The sequence below is a fragment of the Puntigrus tetrazona genome, chromosome 17 (genome assembly GCF_018831695.1).
Source record: "Puntigrus tetrazona isolate hp1 chromosome 17, ASM1883169v1, whole genome shotgun sequence".
In the NCBI taxonomy this organism is placed as follows: domain Eukaryota; kingdom Metazoa; phylum Chordata; class Actinopteri; order Cypriniformes; family Cyprinidae; genus Puntigrus; species Puntigrus tetrazona.
The window spans coordinates 3,816,953-3,839,333 of NC_056715.1; the positions used below are offsets into that span (position 1 = coordinate 3,816,953).

The window sequence follows — 22,381 nt, forward strand, 5'->3', positions numbered from 1 at the left end:
TATGTTGTGTGTTGGGAGTTTGTAATGAGATTTTACGTCTCTTGTGGAGAATGATAAAGCAGAGCATTGATTTGTGTTAGCCAGTCATGGTGGAGAATCAATGTTTGTTGAATCAATTGAGTTATTGGAGCTGTACTGGTGTAATGCTTTTATAGCTTGTCTATAGAATTGTATCTGTTGCAGCTCAAAATAAACTCATCTGGAGTTGGCTAGTGATTTTTTTTTTTAAGGCACCTACGACAAAACTTCTTTATTGCTTTTTGTATGTAATACAGTTGCTATCTATCTATTTTTATTATTAATAATTTAGTGATTTGTTTTTGTGCATGCAGTGCATATTGTGATTATATTAAAGCAACACTAGTATGTAACTTTCGGCGCTGTAGCGGTTTATAAACAGAGCTGCACGCATCCCGCACAAGAACATTCTAACCGGAACTACTTCTTTAAGATTATTTCTATGGCGATTCACGCAGGTATGTGTTACTCCGCAGCGGCGACTAGCCGAACTTGCTACAATAGTCCGAACATAAACACTTTACTGTAAGTGTACCGTAGTTATTAAAAATCGTGACGTACTTGCTCATTATATTCATTTTGCAAATGTTGAACAAAGAAAAAGTTATAGTGCTGCTTTGAACGGACTTCCGTCGGATCCAGCTTCAGAAACTTGACATCGAATGCTAATGCAAACAGCTAGCTTCTTCCAGATACTGAGGTAAAAATTCGCCAATAAATATTAAATTAGCCCCGCCATCGCATGAGGTTTAATTCACTACATTTTAAAACCGAAAAATGTTGGTTAGTGTTTCCTTATGAAACACGTTTCCTGTTGTTTGAATAGTTTAATTGGTTTAAACAGCGTTACAAGTTTAAGATCAATAATAAAAGCACCCCCTACTCTAAAATATGAATTATTAAAAAAAACTCTTTCATTGGATCTCATTCGCTGTTGTTAGTAAGTATATTTAATCTCTGTAATTAGCAGCAGTATAACAGCCATTGAATATAAATGAAAACTAGTAAACAGACATGAGACTGGGGGTCGGAGACTTCTGTTATCTCGGTTGAATTTTTAATCTTAGCATCTTAATGTGGTGTTTTTTTTTCTTCTTTTTTTCTACCTGAACCGGCACATCTCATTAATAAGATTTGTTCCTCATCATCGGGAAAAGTATTCGCCCCCCCCTCTGATATTAGTTCCACGCATTATAAATTGCTGCCGTACACCTGTGTATGGCGACGGGGAGTTTCATTGGAAATCAAATCCGAAGATGTATGAGGGATAATTTGGTTGTTCAAAATGCATACCTTTGTTTACAGAGTACGCTTGGTTATTCTGAAACAAGATTAATTTTCTGTGAAGAGAACGGTTTCCTGTAGAGATCAAAAGAGAAAGTGGATTGCATGGAACCTGTGTATTACATTTAAAAGGATGTTTTTTTTGTAGCCATATGCTAGTAAAGAATGGAAACTCACTTTTGTGTTTAAACAAGCTTTGTTGTCATGTGCTTCATCATTTCTTCAGTACTACAGGCTTTCCAGCATATGTTTTTTTTTTGTTTTGCTTTTTATATTTTTGGAAACTGTCACTAAACCAAAGTTTCTTTTATGCAAATTTCCTCTGTTTTCTATGCAAAAATCCCAAACCCTCTAGATATATGTAAAATGGGAGAATTTTTATGACAAAACTCGTGCATCTTATTGTTAAGATGAAACGATTCGGAGCCATACTACAGGATTTTATTTGTATTTAATTTTGTTGACTTTTATTTAATAATTTGTGGCTTTATTCATTTATTTTTGTCTTTATTCTGCTGAAAAATGTACTCGCCCTCAGGCCATCCAAGATGTAGACGAGTTTGTTTCTTCATCAAAACTTTGTGAGATTCTACATTATTGCCCACCAATCCTCTGCAGTGAATGGGTGCCGTCAGAATGAAAGTCCAAACAGTATAATCCGCACCACTCCAGCCTATCTGTCAACATCTTGTGTAATGAAAAGATGCCTGTTTGTACTAAACGAATTCATTTTTAACTTCAAAGGTGTCATTTATCAATCAGGAGAGAAATATACACGGATCAAACACAGTTTACAAACAAAAACTGGCCTAAACGAATACTGTACAGTAAGAGGACAAAGTGGATAGATTTATATATTTATTTTTGAATGCGTTTTTATGGACTCATATTTTGACCAAAAGCAAAAAAAAAACTTTAACAAGCAGCTAACTGACGGACTGGATTCATCTCATTCTGACGGCACCCATTCACTGCATATCCACCGGTGAGCAATTAAAGTAAAGCAACATTTCTCCAAACAAGTTAGGAGTTTTTCAATCAAGTTTGCATTTTTGGGTGAACTACTCCTCTAATTTAATAAGCTACCATCTGATCTTAACCAGGATAGTAGACGTGTTTAAAAAAAAAAAAAAAAAAAAAACATCTTAAAGCATTACTGTGTTAAAGGAAACAGAGATGGGGCAGAGCTTATGCTGCGAGTGACCTCCTGCCGTGAATCCCAGGGTCAGAACACCAATTACCACCCATAACACTTCATCCTGACCGCAGGAGCTCCTGATTGATACCTTCACGGACACCTGAGACATAACATGTAAATTAAAGATGAAGCTTTAATGGGAATTCTGGGCCGTGGACCCGTCACGCGCTGCGAATACACATCACGTCCCGGCGTGACGCAGAAGACGCCAGCGGCGTAACAGTCTTCCGGTTCGAATTTCCCTTAGCTTCGACGGAATCGGATCAGAAGAAGCGCGAGTTGAATCCGAATCCAAATTGACTCCAAATTAATGGCTAATTTCCCAAGGTGCTCGCTAACAGAACGTAATAGATTGTTTGATAAATGAATCACTGGTTGATGAAAATGAGCTCATCAACATGCGAAAAAAGCCAAGAGGCTCACGCTCAGACGATCTCACGCAGACGCACTTCTCGTTTCAGTTATAGACTGGAAATACACTTCATAACCTAACGCTCCCTCTAATGAGCTCGAACTGTTTTTTTTTCTTGTTTTTTTCGCTACTTTAGTATTCTTGTTAACGCTCTCGGGACGTTAACTCGATATTCTGCGCTCTTTGTGATTCAGGAAATGTCGGTTTTCAGCGACATCAGTGATTCTCGCAAAGAGATTAGGCTCACAGATAAAGCACTTAACGGCGCATGAAGGGAAGTAGATTTGCGAATTAAAATTTTCATTACGTGTAGATGGAGGCTTGACAGAACTTGCAGATTTCTTGTCACCTCCTGACTGTCAAGCAGGGCTAAATTAAAAAGGATTTTCAATAGCGACTTAATCTTAATGGCGCTCGCATATCGCAGAATTAAACAGGAATCGCTGAATTTGAAAGCGCGTTCGCGCGTCTGTCGTTCCACGTGCGCGTTTGAAGGGGAAGTTCATTCGTGTCCCGACAAAACAATTGGCTCGTCTGCGATAAATACGATCCGTTTGCTGACAAAACATTTTTTGTCAGGAGGATGCGGTCGTTTCGAGGACATCTCTTTCAAACGTGACATGTTTATTCATATTCCCAGGGCACGCGCGTTCGGATGTCTGTTGAATAGCTGATTGTTTCCATTCACGTTCAGGATATGCCTGCATCTGTAAGCATCACGGCCGTCCTCTCAGATGCTTTTAACCTGCTAATTGCATTATAAGGAGTTTTACGAGCATCTTAGTTTAGAGGGATGTGATGTGCAATTACGCCGAGCCTCCTCATTAAAACATCACTTTTTTTTTCTTTAAAAGCACATTAATATTTTGTAGTTGAGTTTTTTTTAAATAGCAAATATGCATATGACTGTTCTCCAACTTATCTTAATAAGTTATAAAATAAAATAAATAAAAGGGGAGAGATATCTCAATTTGCAAAGCGGCAGACAGGTGTAATAATGTGTATCTATCACCATGAAGTGTCCTGCTGCCTTTATTGCCATTGTTTTACATATGCCCCAAAGAAAGAAATGGTATTTTATTTTATGGTAAAATAATTGTCATTCTTTTTAGATATAAAAACAGCAATGGCAAACAGATGCTTATAAAAGAGTATATATATATATATATATATATACACACACACACACACACACACACACACACACAATGTGTGTGTAGCTTCAATGTACCCTGTTATTGAGTTATTTTATTTTTGTTTCTCAATATCCTAACTTATCTGCATGCCTTAATTTTAATTGTGTTAAAAATAGAATGACTGTGAGTCAGACAGTTAAGTAATTAAAGGAAAAATAAATTGCATATAAATTCAGTCATTAGTATAGGAAATTAGCTTATTTTCTCTTGCATTCTGTGAAGCGTTTACAACGATACATAATTTCACGCTATTGTACAATTTTCTGCAGTTTGTCTTCTTGTGCAGCATTTGTGCCATTCAGACAGCCTAAGCAGACCTAACAGGCATTAAGAAGCGTAGTTTTATTTTTACAATCAGGCGTACCTTTTAGTACCTTCCGAGCCCAAGCCATGGAGAACTCAGACTGAAAAACTATTTAAAAAAACACATACCACAAAATTAATGGATGGGGATGTCACCGGTTTAGGTCCGTTGCGTAATCCTGTAGGTGAAAAAAGAGGAGAGGTGCGGAGCGTCGGAGCAGGTGGAGACATTCTATAAAAGACATTCTCAGTTTATTAGTGCAGCGCAATCGTTTATCACAGTCCTTCTGTGACAGCTTTTATAATATATTCCATAGTAGCAGCTTTAGGAGTTGGTGCTGTGCAGAAACACGTGGAGGCAAACCGTTAAACTTGTAGAGTTTGAAGAACCTCATGCAAACTCAGCGTGACCCCTAGTCTTTATCGCTCTCGATTACCATGCGGTTAACATGCTCCTAGAGTGAGTTCTGACAGCGAGAACACGGCGCTGAAAGGTCAAGGTCAGCGATAATGGATGCACTGGATACTGAGGAAGTAGAAGGGAGCTCTTAGATGCGCTTGATCATTTTCTCGTCGGCATATTTCTCAGAACAGCGGGTCTGCGGTGCATCTCAAAAAGGAAAAAAAAACTGTGCATGATGGGAACAGAAGGGCGGAAGGAGCCACGCAGCATTATTTCAGAAGAAAAGGTGCCCAAATGTAAGGCGATTCATTTGTTTATCTCTCGGCTAGTTTGCGGTGATCGTCCAAATAACATCCATCGATCGATCAACGTTCTAAGTTCTTAAAATCGCCGTTTTCTATTATGTGACACAAAAGGAGACATTCGGAAGCAATTGCGATACGATCGTTTTTACGTTTAAGCCATCGGACGTGTTGAAAAAAAATGCGTGAAGATTCAGCGTATAGGTTTGGAACGATGAATAATGACAGAATTAAACCAAACAACTACAATGCAATTATAATTCACAACGCATCCAATAAAACCTGGTTTGCCCAAGGTAACCAATCGAATGCTAAAATGAAACGGGCCTGAATAATGTAACATTCAGTTCAATTTCTCTTTTTTTTCCCCACCTCTGTTGAAACTAATTTGATGTCTAAAACCCCATGAGCTGCTGTAAATGTCAGTCATCAATATCGCGATGTCTCCATACTATCTCTCTTAGCATTCGTCTAATGTGCTGCATCTCAGGCAATGCTCTCCAGGAACATGTATCATGATCATTTTCCTACAGTCCATTGCCCTGGGCTCCTCTGAGATTGAGGTGTTTCGCTCCATCAGATGTGTGTTTTCTGGGTCCATTGAGGGCCTTTTTGTAGAGTAAGACGGCATATGTCACGTGTAGTCAGCTATACAAAACCTTGAAAGAAGTCAGGTTTAAGGTTATTTACGCATCGTTAGAATTTTGTCTCAAAACTGTTTGCTATTTTTTTTTTTTTTAATTGGAACACAGATGCATTTATATTACTATATACGTGACCCTGGACCACAAAACCAGTCATCATTTTTACATCAATTAAAAGCTGAGCAAATAGGTTTTCGCTTTGGGATAGGACGATATTTGGCCAAGACGCAACTATATGAAAATAAAATCTAAAGGTTTAAAAATATCTAAATATTGAGAAAATTGCCTTTACAGCTGTGCAAGTTAATTTCTTATCAATGTATATTACTCATCAAAAATTAAGCTTTAATATACTGATGTTAAAAAAAATACAGAAAAATCTATAATTTTGACCCATACAATGAATTTTTGGTTATTGCAACAAATAAACAAATAAAAAAATGGCCCAGGGTAACATGTTGTATTATATATATATATATATATATATTATTATTATTATTATTATTATTATTATTATTATTTTTTTTATTATTTTTATTATTATTTTTAAATATATAAGGAAGTAACCAACATTAAATTAATGAATTTTAGCACCAACTATAATAATAGCAATAATAAAATGTCCCCACATGATAATCTAAGTATATTGTACTTAACTGGTTTAATGTCTGCTGTGTATTTGATCAATAAAGCCAGCCTGTAATGTATTTTTTTCTGGATCTGTGTTATTGCCTTCAAATGGTTAGTAATGAGTTAGCCAGACTGAGGTATCATTATCCGCACCACTTGAAGGCCTAATAATGGATTCACTGTGAGCTGTTTTTGATTTAATTGCAGAGTGTATCATTTAAATGTGTTAAATTACATTCACTTCTATTCGTGAGGTGAACAGTGCATGGAAATTATGTAAACTGTACCAAAGTCCTAGAAAAGCATGAAAATCGTAAGTATTATATGTGCACCCAGTAATTTTACACATAAAGAAATTAATAATAGTATTGAAGATGTCATTATATTTAAAATAATGTATGATGACGGCCGCATAAGGCCTCTTTATGGAAGCTGTCATATTTAGATTACATGACTATTGCTCACTTTATCTCTGTAATACCTCTCTAACCGAGTTTAAATTAATTAATTAAATTTAATAACATTACGAGGTTTTGACTGGGCTCTTTATGAGATCATTTTAAAGTCCTTTTTATGGCTTAAAGGAACAGTTCACCAATTTTTTTTAAAAAATGTTTTAGAAATGTAGAGTTAATGTCAATGGGTGCCATCAGAATGAGAGTCCAAACAGCTAATAAAAAAAAACATGAAAGCAATCCACAAGACTCCAATTCATTAATTCATGTCTTGTGAATATTTTGTGTGTGTGTGTGTGTGGCTATAATATACATTGTCTATCCATAATTTTGCTCTTTACGATATAAAAGTTGTCTCGTCTGAATCAGGAGAGAAATATGAACAAACAAAAACAGTTCACAACAATTATGTTGGTGTACTTTGACGTGAGAGGACAACGGGATGGAAGTCCTATTGTGGATGTTTGTAAAGCTAATTATGGATTTATGTCTTTTAAACACACAGCTTATCGTTTCACTGTAGACTGGAGGAATGCGGATTATTTTAATACTTTTATCAGCTTTTTGGACGCATTCTGACGGCACCCATTCGCTGCAGAGGATTCACTGGTGAGCAAGCGATGCAATGCAAAATTTCTCTAAATCTGTTCTGATGAAACAAACTCATCTTGGATGGGCTGAGAGTCCGTTTCCAGACTATTTAACAGTTGTTGTACGGCAAGAACAGTGTAATAATTATATTTGTGAAAAAATAAACAGCATGAACGAAATGAGAGCTAGTAAATAATGACAGAATTGCCAGTTTGGGATGAAAACTATTCTTTTAAACAAATGTTATTCAGAAGTAATCGCTGTGATGTCTGTAGGATCTCATTATGCAGATGGCTGTAGACTCGGGGCCGATGTACCTTTGTGTGACATTCAGCTTTGTACAATCCTGTTGAATATTTGTCTTTCTGCAAATACTACAAAAAAGCATAGCATTTCAGCAGGCAGCCCGCTACAATGTTTTGTATTATTCCTAGCCATGCATGGATTCGGATACAAAGCTTTTCACAGAGATGCTTATTATGTTGAAATCCCTGGAAACATTTTAACACCGAGTAGCCTACAGTTATGGCCTTTGAGCTTTGGCAGGTCTCTGACCTGATGAAAAGAAAATGAGAATGTCCCAAAGACAGAGGAGCAATACAAATTATTTAGCGAGACAGATTTTCACCTGGATTAAATCAATGTCCCAAATGAAAGGGAGAGGAGAGATCTACAATTGACAGATCCCATATCAATGGCTGCTCAGGAATTATTTAACACTCATTCGGTCCCCTGGGCGAAAAAAAGCAGGGCCCTAAAAACAGACGGATAGTTGGGGGGTCCAGCGAGACTTATCGTAGTGTCTTGTGAGCTCTGAGAGAGACAGAAGATCGATAGAAAATCAGTACTGAACCAGAACAGCAGACAGGGATGAATGAGATTCCTCTTTCAGCAGAGCAAAGACTCACAACTACAGATGACCACAGACCTGCTTCATAGGTGTTACTGGTAATGCTTTATAGTTCTTTATTTATATGTAAAAATCTTAAAATGGGATGAATTTGCCTTGCTTCTACCAACTGGCAGTTGCACCAAATACTGGGTTTTGGGAAAAAAAAATAAATATTAGATTCTAGAAGATTCTCTCGTGTCTCTATTGTGAAGAGCGTCCCAAACAACCATCAGCGTCGCCCTGGTAACAAATGAGGAGCACCTGGACACACCCATCGCCAGCTGATTGGTCACTTATCTATCTATCTATCTATCTATCTATCTATCTATCTATCTATCTATCTATCTATCTATCTATCTATCAGTTGTTGAGTTAAAATTTGAAACCTCTTTGAAACATTTATCTTATTTTAGTTACTTTTTTTGTGGTTAGAAACGGTCATATCTATACATTTTAACGCTGATATATTTACATCCCTTGCATTCAAACTGCAATTCTGAATCCTGTTTGCTACCTTCACTAATTTCAGTTCACCTTCATGAATCGAATTGGAATTCAAAATGCATTTTCCATCCAGCAAAACCCAGTTCATTCAACTCCACGTACCTATTTTATAAATCATTTTCAGCTTATTCATTATTTTTTTGAGGGTTACGCTTTCATACGTCGTGATGTTTTGTTCGCACGATTCTGATTCCACCGAACACTGAGTCAGACCGCAGTATTTAGCAAGTAATGTCTCTTTTCTTACCTTCCGAATTGTGTTCCTGTGCTCCTGCACATTTGTCATTTTATTCCATCACATTTATACACACTAGTATTTTGTGATTCATGAAACATTAATGAGGGAACAATGTATTTTATTCATGTCCTGGTGGTTGAAAACAAGCAAATTTTTCATAATAGATGTGGTTCAGTAAATAAGAGGAAATTTGCTCCCTGAACAAGATATCGCCATCTTAGAGAAACATTCTGAATCACTGAACACGGGTGAGGTGGATTTAAAAAGATGACTTCCGTTTTTTTTCCCGTTGTCCTGTTGTTTTTTATAATGTAAACTGGAAACTAAATTTAGTTTCTTAATGCACGTATAAATAGGGATTCAGAGATTTACATTTAGAGATTGCATTGATGGAATTGAATTAAATCAAGCTCAAACCATTGAAAAGAGATGAACATTTTTCTTAATTTAGACTTTTCAAACAATAAAAGATAACTAGAGTTAACATTTTTTAAAATCACCACCATGGCTTCCTGTAATTTTAGGCGCTTGCAAGAACATTGCAATGCAGGTGCTGTGCGTTTTAGAGCATTTTAATGTGATTCAGTGCAGTTACTGCATTCAGAGTAAATTGTATGGTGTTGCTAGGCAGTTGCTAGTGACTTCTGGGTAGTTATTTTATTTTTGCTTAAAAGGCTAAGTCATAGTAACCCACCTCAGTTCATTCTCTTTCAGTTCACGAGATGGAACGTGAAATGAGTTGAATTTGAAACCTCTTCGAAATTTCGGTTCAATTGAAAAAGTAGTTGTAATTACTTTACATTACTTGCGTTCAAACTGCAACTGTCAATCCTGTTTGCTAGCTTAACTAAAAATTCAGTTCAGTTTCATGAGTTGAATTGAATTGAAAGCGCGTTTACTATACTATTACTATTTTAGAGCCGAAATTTCTTAGAAATGTCTTCTTTTGTGCACTTGGCAAAATGGGTTTGAAATGAGAATAGTAATGAGCAAATGACAGAATTGAATTAACCCGTTAATTGTAAACTCATTTTAACTCAAAGCAGCAGAGTTTCCTGGCAAAGGGCATCTTAAGCGGTTCATTTCGGTCCGCTCTCTCGATCGTCCTGGTGATTTTTTTCTTTTTTTTCCTCTGTCCTTTCCTCCCGGCCTCTCTCCTTCTCTTTCCTGTCATACTTGATAGGAGATGCCCATGTAGCCAGTCTCCAAAATGCCTCTCTTTAGAAGCCAACATTATCTGAGCAGAAAGGCGGCTAATAGAAAAGCTCTCTCTCTATCAGCCCTGTAGATGTGCAGCACAATGAAGCTGTGGTGGAACATGAATATTTATGACTTCTCACTGCCATTTCTAAAAGTGTCAGGGGGAAGTAGAGCATTTCACGAGCGGCACCAGCCTCTGCTTTATCCGAAAACAGCTAGGAACAGAGTAAGTGTGAGAAAGAGAGCTAGCAAGAGGAGATAGAGCGAGGTGAAAAGTGAGGGCAAAGTCATGTCACACATCCTAAGAGATCTCAAATTTAATCAGACACACCAAGAAAGGCTTCCAAAAGGGACTGCAATCATAGGATAGTAGCATTCTCTTTCTGAAAACTGCAACGTATACCAACGCAGGACGTGTTTGACATTTCTCAAGTTATTTTCGATACATCGAATAATCGGATTCTGGCCTGCCACTAGTGGGGTTTTGAACATTTTGTGCTGTAATCCGTTAAATGTAATACTGAGATCAAGTCCATTTGGTTTTGCTGAAACCTCTCGGACTGGGCTTTCAGACATCTTCTTTAAGGAAGTATCAACCAAGAATGAACTGGTATGATCTGAGGAGCCGATATGATGAGGGAGAGAGATAAGACGAGCTGTAACTGAGTATAATGTGAACTCTCCGTGATACATTCCTACTGCAGCTTTTTATGCTCTCAAACTCAGTGTTTTCTCAAAACTGCCAGTGTTTCCGTACAGGGATATAGGGCCAATCAGAAACGGGAGGAGCATATGTTCTTATCAACCCATCTGATGAATATAAATCATGCATTTATTTGCTGAAAGCATGTGAGTGCTAGTCATATTACATGTTTTCAAAGAGAGCTAAATGCATTGCGGTAGTGTTATAACCTACATTTAACTTGACTGCTAAAGCATTTGCATTTTTTATTCATTTTTCAATCTTCAGTCTTTCTTATGTAAGTCTTGATGTCTTTCAAGCACTATGTTAGTGCTTGCTGTACTGTAAATCACAGTGTATTACTATATTATATTATCTATTTATCTAATTATATATTAAGCGTTGTAATAATTACAATTCTTACATTCCTTTTAGTTAATAAGCTTATGTATATATATATATATATATATATATATATATATATATATATATATATATATTATAAATAAAATGAACTAAAATTAAATCTAAAACCATACTACTTTATTTCAGTTACATTCATTTAATTTCAGCTATCTTCTATTTGAAGTTATCTATTTGCTATTTGTAATAACTAAAACTAAACGGAAATGAAATTAAAACCATATAGATAGAAATTACAAACTAATAATAAAAATAATAATAAAAAAATGCAAATATAAAAATTTATTCAATATAGTAATTTACACTTTAATATAACACTGATACTAAACCAACACTGGTTTCATTATAATTATATTAATAATTTAAATAATATTAAATAATATTACGTTTAAATATGCCATTTTGCATCCTACTTAGAAGTTTGAGTGGAACAAACATCCGCTCAGAATCATTTTCTAATCTGAAATTATATGTGAAACCAGAAATAAATCTATAGTAATATGTTCTGTAATAATTTAATGCATTTTCAATCGATTTTTGCAAAAGAAATTTGATATGAAACCTCTATGTAATTATTTTTATTTTTATTTATTTTCAATATAATGATTACATCCAAAAATGGGAGGGGGTGACATGTCCCCTGGGTTAAAATGCTTGCTACTCCTCTCTTTTGATCCATTAGCAAGCAGTACCCTTTAGCACCGCATCTATTATATCATGGGTGATTTTTCTGAGGTTTCAGTGAAGGGCAGGTGAATGATTACAATCAAAAGCGCTAGTCAAGGACGACGTGTGCCGATAAAGCCTGAAGTCTAACTTATTTATTATTAATGCCTAACCTTTTTAAAGATGCGCAGAGCACACAAACTCGTTAATGTGATAGTTTGCGTGGCTTTAACTGGTTATAGACAGCAGGCTCAAAGTGGTGGATAAAAAAAAACGACCTTGGTTTTTGTTCCAACCTTGGTTTGCGTTGGTCCCGTGTTGTCGGAGGAGTGGACGTTGTAGCTTAGAAACAAACATTAAGACGTGGCAAAGCAAATGAAGATGCAGGCTATGTAAAAGCAATGCACTGTCACACATAATGCATGTTGCTCTTGATGTGATCAAATATAGGTTAGCAAGCATATAGGACGAGTTTCGACAGAAATATTGTGCAAGTAGCGGTGCAAATTTGTGAAATGTGCTCTTAACAAGCCTGTCTTGAAGGCCACATGCCTTTATTATTTGATTTCATGGCTTGTAGTTTTCACATATCGTCACCGGCGGATGCAGATGGGAGTTGAAAGTGTGCGGCGAGGACCTTCAGGTTTAATTTTATGAATATCCGCAGCATTGTTTTGAAGATGGAATTGGAAGGCGAGAAACCAAATGCAACATTTCCACGAGGATGGTACGTGTCTCCGCTCGCATTTCAAATTATTCACGGTGTGTATTAAAAAAAGCACACCTCCCTGGAAATGAGTTTGCATGACGGTCCGAGCCGGTTTATGCTGGTCTGGCTTGTGCACCAAGCAAATGACATGCTATTCCAGCAGAATTAACTGTTCAAGGTTGTTGATGACAGGAACGTGTAGCTGGTTAATCTAGTTAGGGAGCCTGATGAGGACACAAGCACACCAGGATCCCGTCTTGAAACAACACAACGTATGTTTATGTCAGTAAGACAAAGAACATACAAAGATGGAAAAACACCATAATCTAAAAATGCTGCCAGTGATCCCTGTGGCTTTCGCGCTACATTCCCAGTCATCTACGATTTAAACCGAAGTCTTATTTATTATATTTATAATGTTTTATGATGCTTTGACAGGCCCAACCCCCCGTCAGTTCACATAGTTAAAAAAATGTCACTTTTTAAAAGTTTTTATGACTGCTTTTTGAATATAATGAAATTACAGGAAGACTGGGTCTGTTAAACATCACAAAAAGAGCCATAAAATATCATAAAAAGTCATAAAAATGTACGCTATGCCTTTCTTCTGAATGACTTAATTTTATTATACCCTATGCCTATGAATATGAATTATAATATAATACCAAATATACTTTTAAGACCGCTTTCCATAAAATTGACCTGAACCAAGATATCCCTTTATATATTTGTGTTTTGTCTTTTATTAATGTGACACAATACACACACACACACACACACTAGACTAGCACCAAACCAGTCCTAACCGGTCTTTTCATCAGGAATACTGTTAACCCTGCTCCACCTACAAAGGAAATAATTCTCGGGGAAGAGCTTTTCCCATTCATCAACACCATCAGATCTTTATACCAGCGCCGAACAAACCGCCGTAACTGAGACAGATTGTGTAATTTCTGTCCTAATACGTGTGCTAAAATGAGAGTCCAGATAGCAAGGCTGCTCTAACCCGCAACCTCAATAGCCGGCGAGCTCATGACCCCATTATTCGAGCTTCAGAGGCCTGCAAACCAGCCTGCCAACCCCACATTCGCATATGCATGTCCATCCACGCGTCCTCCTCAGCCAGCTCCGTTCTCTCTATTCCCATTCCAGACAGCGTGTGATACTCATATCAGCATCATTGCCATGCAGCTCGAGTTTGTCCTCATCCTCGCCTGTGTCAGACCTCTGCCTCAGACACCTGGAATACTCTAGAGGATTTTCCTCTCAACTGAGCGCAGGCGAGAGAGTATTTCACGGAAGGCGCATGGACTGTAGCTTCCTTTGTACCGCCTGCCCTCTCTCTCTCTCTCTCTCTCTCTCTCTCTTTTTCTCTCCCTCTCTCTCTCATTCGCTGGCTGTGCAAACACGAGTCCTGCCGAGACAGGACATTAATCCTAAAAACAAACAGAGTGTGTCTGCATTGCAGCTTCTCCTCTCGCTCACATGCCCAACACGCGGCCTCGGTGCATCCCTAGAGTGCCAACTAGCCCTGCCATTTCGATTTTCACACGCCCAATAGCAGCTGAGAGAGCCTGGGCCTGGCGGGGCTTCCAACAACCGTCTTGATGTCCGTGGAAAGCTGGGTTAACTACCGTTCACATGCACTGTATTTATTTTTCCTTTAAAGGAACATTCCACTTTTTTGGGGGGGAAATACGCTCATTCTCCAACTCCCCAAGAGTCAATAAGTCCAGTTTTACCGTTTTTGAATCCATTCAGCCGGTCTACGGGGCTGGCGATAGCACTTCTAGCACAGCTCAGCGTAGAGCATTGAATCCGGTTGGACCAGTAGCATCGCGGTCAGAAACGACCAAAAGGTTTCAATATTTTTCCTATTTAAAACCTGGCTCTTCTGTAGTCGCATCATGTACTAAGACCGGCGGAAAATGAAAAGTTGTGATTTTCGAAGCTGATATGACTAGGAACTATACTCTCATTTCGGTGTAATAATCGCAGTTGGAGAATGAGTTTATTTCCACAAAAAATGTGAGTGTTCCTTTAAAGATACAGTGGATCATGTAAATCAATCAAAAGCCAACGATTTGCCAGTTGAAGCATGCACTGTATTTAGGTGTTTTTTTAAAGTGAATATTTGTTGAAAGGTTTTCTTTTCTACGTTGTTTCAGTTTAGTTTAGTTTAGGTATATATAAATTATTGGCTGTTCCTTTTAAACATATTTATTTATTTTAGTTTTTTGTGTAGTTTAATGCTGTAAAAAAGTATTTTTAAAATACAAAAAGCTGTTAATTTGTTTGTGTAATTAACCGTGATGTGATTTAGTTGAATGGCTTTCTTTAGAGTTTTGTGCAGTTTAATGCTGCAATTAAATTCTAAGTTTGAATCATCATTAAAGCTACAACATCACACAATATGTAATGAATTCAATATTTTTTTTATTACTTAGGGCATTGTGTTTTTTAAAAATAAATGTAACTGTTAATTTGATCCAGTGTAATCAGCTGTGATGTGATTCAGTTAAATAGCTTTCAATGGTTACTTGACTATAGTTTCATTATTTTGAAGTTACTTACCAAAGGTCTTTATCAAGCTAGTGAAGCTAGTTTTAAGATAGCAATCTGGACGCGGGCTGGACTCGAACCTGCGTCATCCACATGAGCAGCTTGCGCATTCTCCGTTTAAAAACCATTTTGTTTTTAACCAAAATGCATCTGATTAGATTATAAATTATGTAACAGACCTCTTTTTTTTCCTTTTAGGGACGTAATGTAAACCTGTATGACTTTATATCTGCTATGGATGTGATATGAACGTTAGTGTTTTTATAAAATACTGAGATACTTGTCAAAATATCTTCTTTTGTGTTCCGCAGAAGAAAGAACATCAGAAATATTACTGTCATAGTACTGTATGGAGATGACTATTTACGCTATACAAAATGCAAAAAATAAAAGAAGAAAAAAACAAAAAAAACAAAACGACAACGAAGACAGAATTTTCCATATATTCCAGACTGCAAAAAAAAAGGCTGCTTTGGCAGGAATGTCAGAAGTCATTACAGATAGCTTTCTTCTGACATGACACGAGCAAAAGAGAGGTTCACTTTCTGCTCGTCAGTTTTCTGCATGCGAGGTTCATAACACACAGGTCGTTCACCTTATTATTATTTTTTTATGTGGATTGATTATTTTGAAGCTTCTGGAGGGAGGATGGGATTGAAGGTTGCGTTCTTGTTCTTCAAAGCCTCATGCTGACTCTGTGCTATATATATATATATATATTTACCATTCCTTGGGTGCATCTATATTTTTATATTTATTAACGGAAATAAAACATGCCTCGCTATATTCAAAATCTAGACCAAACACTGTGATTTTCAGGGATCGTTTCATGTTACACCCTGCACTCTGTTATTTTTTCAAGGACTTTGTAATGGTTGATTTATACATTTAAATGCAAAAAAAAAAAAAACTTGATTTTTCATCTTGGACAATTCAGTTATTTACTCACCTTCATGTCATTCTGAACCTGAAAGCTATTATAGTTTAATGTAATATACAAAAAAAGAATTAAATCACGGTTATAAAGTGTTTACAATTGTAAAACCGTCCATTTTAGAATATAATTTGGTTGTTGAGTGCTTTGTTTTCATCTCCAGTGATGTCTAATGTGAAGCAGCTGTTTTTGCACTGATGCCAGACTCGTTTGTTATGAATATTTTGTTTTACTTTCATTAAGTTCCAAAAAAGAGAGAGCACCCTCATATGAAGTACTGCTCAGTTTTCAATGAAACCGTGATGCATTTTTACTGGATATATATATATATATATATATATATATATATATATATATATATATATATATATATATATATATATATATATATATATATATATATATATATATATATAAATTCAAAAGAGCAGCATTTATTTGAAATAAATTCTTTTGTAACATAATAAGTGTTCTTACTGTTACTTTAGATCAATTTAATGTATCCTTGCTGAATAAAAGTATTCATTTCTTTCAGAACGCAAAAAGATACTAACCCTAGGCTTTTGAATGTTATTGTATGTAACACGAGACACAAAAGAGCTGAAATAACATAGATTTCTCTTGCCATGTTTTCCAGGAGACCTCAGGGGAAGGAGATCTCCGGACCTGACTATGCTGGGCTTCTACTGTCCACGCGCTGGCCACCAGATTCCCTCTGGACTGCAGCTCTTCTCTGGCCGGCGTTGGTGTAGATGGGTTAAGGTCAGCGCCGCATGGAAGATTACAGTATGTGACAGGAACAGATGCTGCAGAGTAGAGCAGCCCGTGGCCACAGCTGAACACAGAGCGGCCGGATTTACTGGAAACCCTCAAACAAGCAACGAGCTGTGTCCTTTCAGACGGCACACGCTGCAAACACACACACACAGGATTCGATCAAGTTCACATATGGTAGGCGGAATACGCAGTTGTCTAGTTTGCTCAGTTCTGCGGTCTAGTTTAAAGACATGAGCTGACTGTGAGTCATTGTACTACGTCTTAATGCTACGCGATGTCAAGTGGTGTCAAGTCATTTCAGAAGCGGGGCAAATTTTTTAAAGGACTGTGAGCATTGTACAAACACGGTGACCTTTTTTTTTCTTTGAAATACCGTAGCAAAGGGAAAAAGTGTATTAGTGTATAGTTCACCCAAAAATGGTCATTCAAAATGTACTGTAGATGAAAAATGTCAGATTTTTTCAAACAGGAGAAATTTAGCATTACGTCACTTGCTTACCAGTGGGTTTGTCTGCGGTGAAGGGGTGCCGTCGGAATGTGTCCGAACAGCTGATTAAAACATCGCAATAGTCCACAAGACAGTCAGTTAGTCAATGTTACGTGAAGTAAAAAGCTGTATGTTTGTAAAAAAAAAAAAAAAAAAAACATCATTAAGATGTTTTAGCTACAAAATGTTGCTTTTAGTAAAAACATTAGGCCATAATCCAGTCTAACGAAAAAATCCATCCAGTGTTGTCCTTTCACATCAAAATCCATTTACGTATTAGTTTAAGACTAGTTTGCATATTTCTCTTCCGATTCAGGCCAGGTGGATTTTTCACAGAATAAAGCAACATTACGGAGTCTTGTTTTAGCTGAAAGCAGCAGTTTGCAGTTACAAACATTTTTGTGATGAATTTGTTTATTGCAAACTTTTCACACAAGATGTTAATTGATGGAGTTGTTTGGATAATTTGTGCATTATTTATCTTTTTTTTTAGGCTCCTAATCTGACGGCACCCATTCACTGCATAATATCCGTCAGTGAGCAAATAACGGACTGTGAAGATACATTTCTCCAAATATCATTTGCATCCCAGATTGCCTGCCTGAAGGTAAGTACATTTTATTTCAACATTTTTGGTGAACTCTCTCTTCAGGAAATCCAGTATAGTCTTTTTTATTTTCATGATGATGTAAAGACTTAACTATTGTGCGTGTTAAAATTAAATGTGTTTGTTTTTTGAACGTCCTTGTCAGTCATGTCGATGGATTGTCGCGTTGTAAATTTGTGCCTTTTTTGATTCGGTAAAAGCAATAAGCCATCTTCTTCAGTGCTTTTTCCATGGTTAAGGAGGTAAATCCCACACCTTAACAGAGGTAAATCACCATCCCCCATGGTTTATTGCTTTTATAGCATCCAGAAAGTCACAAATCAACAACTGCTGTCTAATGAAGTCTTGGAGGGCATATACGAGGGTGCGAAGAGCTGTGGAGGTCAAAGCGTAGAATGAGAAAATCAAAGCGAGCTGCAGTACATAAAGAACACAAGCACTTGTTTGTTTCGTGAGCCTTAAAAATCCCTTCATGATTGGCAGATTGTCTCAGAGACCAAGAAAGCTGTTTAGCGCAGCCTTCCCCCGATAATCCTGTCACCTCAACCCTGTCACCTTTAAATAAATGTTTTCATCTCATAGAAGACAACCTGCCAACCCTAGAACCAGCTGATGCATCCAGTTATTACCACTCACCTGAAACCCAGTTAGCTGCCATTTGTATACGCTGTAAAAAAAAATGCTAAGGTTGTAAATATTATAAATTAGGGTTATTAAAATAGTTTAATTGTAATATTGTTTATAAAAAGGTTCTGGATTGCTGTTGTGCATCAAAATAATTGACCAAAATGCATGCACCCACTCTGTCTGAAGTCTAATGGGAAACTGCACATTAGTTGAAATGCATGAACTGAAGGCCAAAGACTGAAGCAGGAGATATGTATTATGAAGCATATATATGCGCTGTAAAATGTGCAATATTTACTGTATTGACATGATGATGAAACATTCTATTTATGACATGCACCATCACTCATAAGATTTTTATTTAGCATGGACCCATTAAATTGATTAAAATATATTTATAATAATACAAATTCAAATTAATGTAATTCTTTTGAACTCTTATGTACTATATATATATATATATATATATATATATATATATATATACTGTATATATATATATATATACTGTATATATATATATATATATATATATATATATATATATATATATATATATATATATATATATATATATATATATATATATATATATATATATATATATATATATATTTTTTTTTTTTTTTTTTTTTTTTTTTTTTTTTTTTTTTACTGTAATAAAATTGTATAATATAACGAACATAAAAGACTTCTTTGACTATAAACTTATTCAGTGTGAGAAATAAGTCCACATTTTTGGTAACGTTTGTTATAAATTATGGATTTGCTATTATCCTTGTGGGTGCATGTGGGTGAACAATATTAAGCAAAATTATCCTTGCCTACATACGCTTCACAATCGAATCTGATGTAATCAAATCAAATCAAGTAAAAAGAATTATAATAAGAATGGAATTTTCTGGTTACTCAGTCACATTCTATATGGAGGTTAAATACAATGCAAATGCACTACATGTCTTCCTAAAATATTAAATATCTTCTATATCCGTTCTCAGTAAATCCTGTTTTGCATTAAAGGCCGATTTCAATCTCTCTGTTCACAAATGTTAAAGGTCATTAAGTTCATAATAATATGTAGAGGCAGCTTTCGCATTAAATTGTCATTGTGCATTAGGTGAGCAGACACAATATTAAGCATCGCTGAGTCATATCTCTGAGAGACTGAACACCAGAAGTGACTGAATCACTGCTTCTGTTCTTAGAGACACCGCAGTGCACATCGACGGCGTCTGGGCAAAAATCATTTCGGAGACAAAAGTCAGAAGCAGAATATTTTTTTTTAACATTTATGAGAGGTTCCACTGAAGATTATTCGAAAGTTACGTGACTGTCTATGAATTCTAAGAAGGTCGAAAGATGGTAAAACACCAAAGAAATATTGACTATTTTCACCTGCTATTTTGTCCAGCCCCTGTATATTTCCCTTGACTCGTGCTTGTTCACTCGCTGAGGCCTGGCCGTAAAGTTTGAGGTGCCCTAATGTGTGTAGTGCACCTGCCCATTCATCTGAACGGCTGAGAGAGCTAATCAGTGTTTTGGCAGCTATATGTCCTGGGCACGGCACCCGGTTTTAGGTAAACTTATCTGGCGTCCAGAAACTGCCAGGGTCATTCGTCGGCACCTGGAATGGAGAACGAAGAATACGGCTTGTAAAATGTGGACTATAGGGTGAATGTGAGTGATTCTTCCCAGCTCTCCCATTTCATGATTTACAATCTTCGAAAGTAGGCTGTAAAATTCCCCTCTCTGTCTGACACGTGCACTTGAGCTTTCTCTGCTCTCTGGCTGTTTGTCCGTATCTTAACTTTTCTTTAATCCCTATGGGACGCCATATTACAAAATCCAATAATCGTGCAGCCGACTTGAAGCGTTTAGGACATGTGTGTATATATGCATCATTGTGATAAATCTTCAATACTGTTTCATGCGGTCCATGTTGTCCAAAGAATTGCATGTAATTGTTATATGCATTGTATTAAACTCCAAACTGAAGAACAATATGTGCACTATAAATAGTTTTAAAGGGGATATGTCATGCAAAGCTATGGAGTACAACCAGAATGGTTACAGGAATCTAAACAACAAAACATATACATATAATACAGTATTATATTAATTACTGTCACATTTCAATATGTTCATGTTTGGTGTACGGTCTTATAAATGTGAGCATATTAACACGTGCCACGTTAATGTGTCATTTTCATAAAAGGCTTATAGTTGCAATATAATTCAACAGTTTGGAGATCATTTTATGCTTAGACTGTTCTTTAAGGATTTAAATTTATTTGATCAAAACTGCAAAATGGAAAAACTAGTAATATTGTAAAATATTGCTATTAAAAAAGAACTGTTTTGTTGCATTATTTATTGATTTGATTTGATTTCAGCAGCCATAAAAAATAAGGCATTAATTAATAGGAATTAAATTTTTTTTATAAATATTTAAAAAGAAAAAAAAGACAAAATGTTCTGCTGAATCATTGCTGAAAACAAGCACTTATTTCTTTCAGTAAAAAAAATAAAATAATGGAAGATGTTTCTTGGACGTGACTGTCAGTCAGGTGGAAATCAGAACCGGGGCTCCCCAATGTGCTTGGTCACATGGACTGTTATTTATGTCGGTAAGATAAAGAGCAGCTACTGATATCCTGTCTGTGCTCCCCTGTCGTGTGTTTTACCATCACATAAGGGCATGCAGGGTTTTTTTTTCTTTTCTGCTTGGTTTCACAAGTTTACGAATGAGTGCCAGAGTCTCTCAGCAGGTGAGACGGCAGCTGTTTCCCACCTTACTCTGCCAAAAAACACATTGTGTTGGAGCCATACACACATATGCACCTAGACACACATAAACATAACCCACCGAAAGCATACAGATTCAGCATAACTGGACCTCCTGCTAGAATAAATCCGGATATCTGTGACATTTGGAGGTGATAATATACACCTGGTACAATTGGTACAAAAAGTTAATGTCAGCAAACTTATATTTAGTTTTGTATGTAACTGATTCAAGGCTCTCGTAATGAATGGTTTTCTGTCTTTGAGGGTTTAAAGTGCTGTGCTTGAGTTTAAGTTTGATTGGTGCATCTCACAACAGAAGTGTCATGTCACATTTTATTTCTTCATTTTATTGGTCACAGTTAAGCAAATCCTGTATGGCATTGTAAAAAGAAATGATATAGATTTGTTCATTGTTTCGTTCATTGGGTCTTTCTGCAGATTGTAATGTGACAAGTGTGTTCTCATGAGTCACTGAATCGTTTACTTAACCAACCAACTGAAACTGGTCTTACTATGGTTCAGTGTTATCTAGTATTTTAATTGTATACAGTCATTTTCCCTCATACTATTTTGTGTCTGTGTCCCCGGCTGAAAGGGGTTCACGGGAGGGCTGGGACTGTCACTGCTGTTCAGTCGGTGTGTTTATCAGGCTACAAGAGCATGACAGCTTGTATGCTTCATTACGGCTTCAACCGCAGCATCGAGTGGCAGGTGGCTGTGTGTGCTTCCTGCCCGCTCTCTCATTCACACATACGTGACAGTACACATACGCAGTCTGTCTCTATTTTTGACTCTTTCTGTCTCTCCTGTCACCTGCGCTGCTCATTAGCGGGAGGTCTTTTGTTTTTCC

At 36.5% G+C, this 22,381-nt stretch overlaps 1 long non-coding RNA gene across 1 annotated transcript; it reads left to right on the plus strand.

Moving 5' to 3' along the window:
- Positions 1–566: 566 nt before the first annotated feature.
- Positions 567–18,118, plus strand: LOC122361567. Its single transcript, XR_006252983.1, has 3 exons — positions 567–718; positions 16,884–17,197; positions 18,004–18,118. It is a non-coding gene; the product is annotated as an uncharacterized LOC122361567 (long non-coding RNA).
- The last annotated feature ends 4,263 nt before the right edge of the window (positions 18,119–22,381 follow it).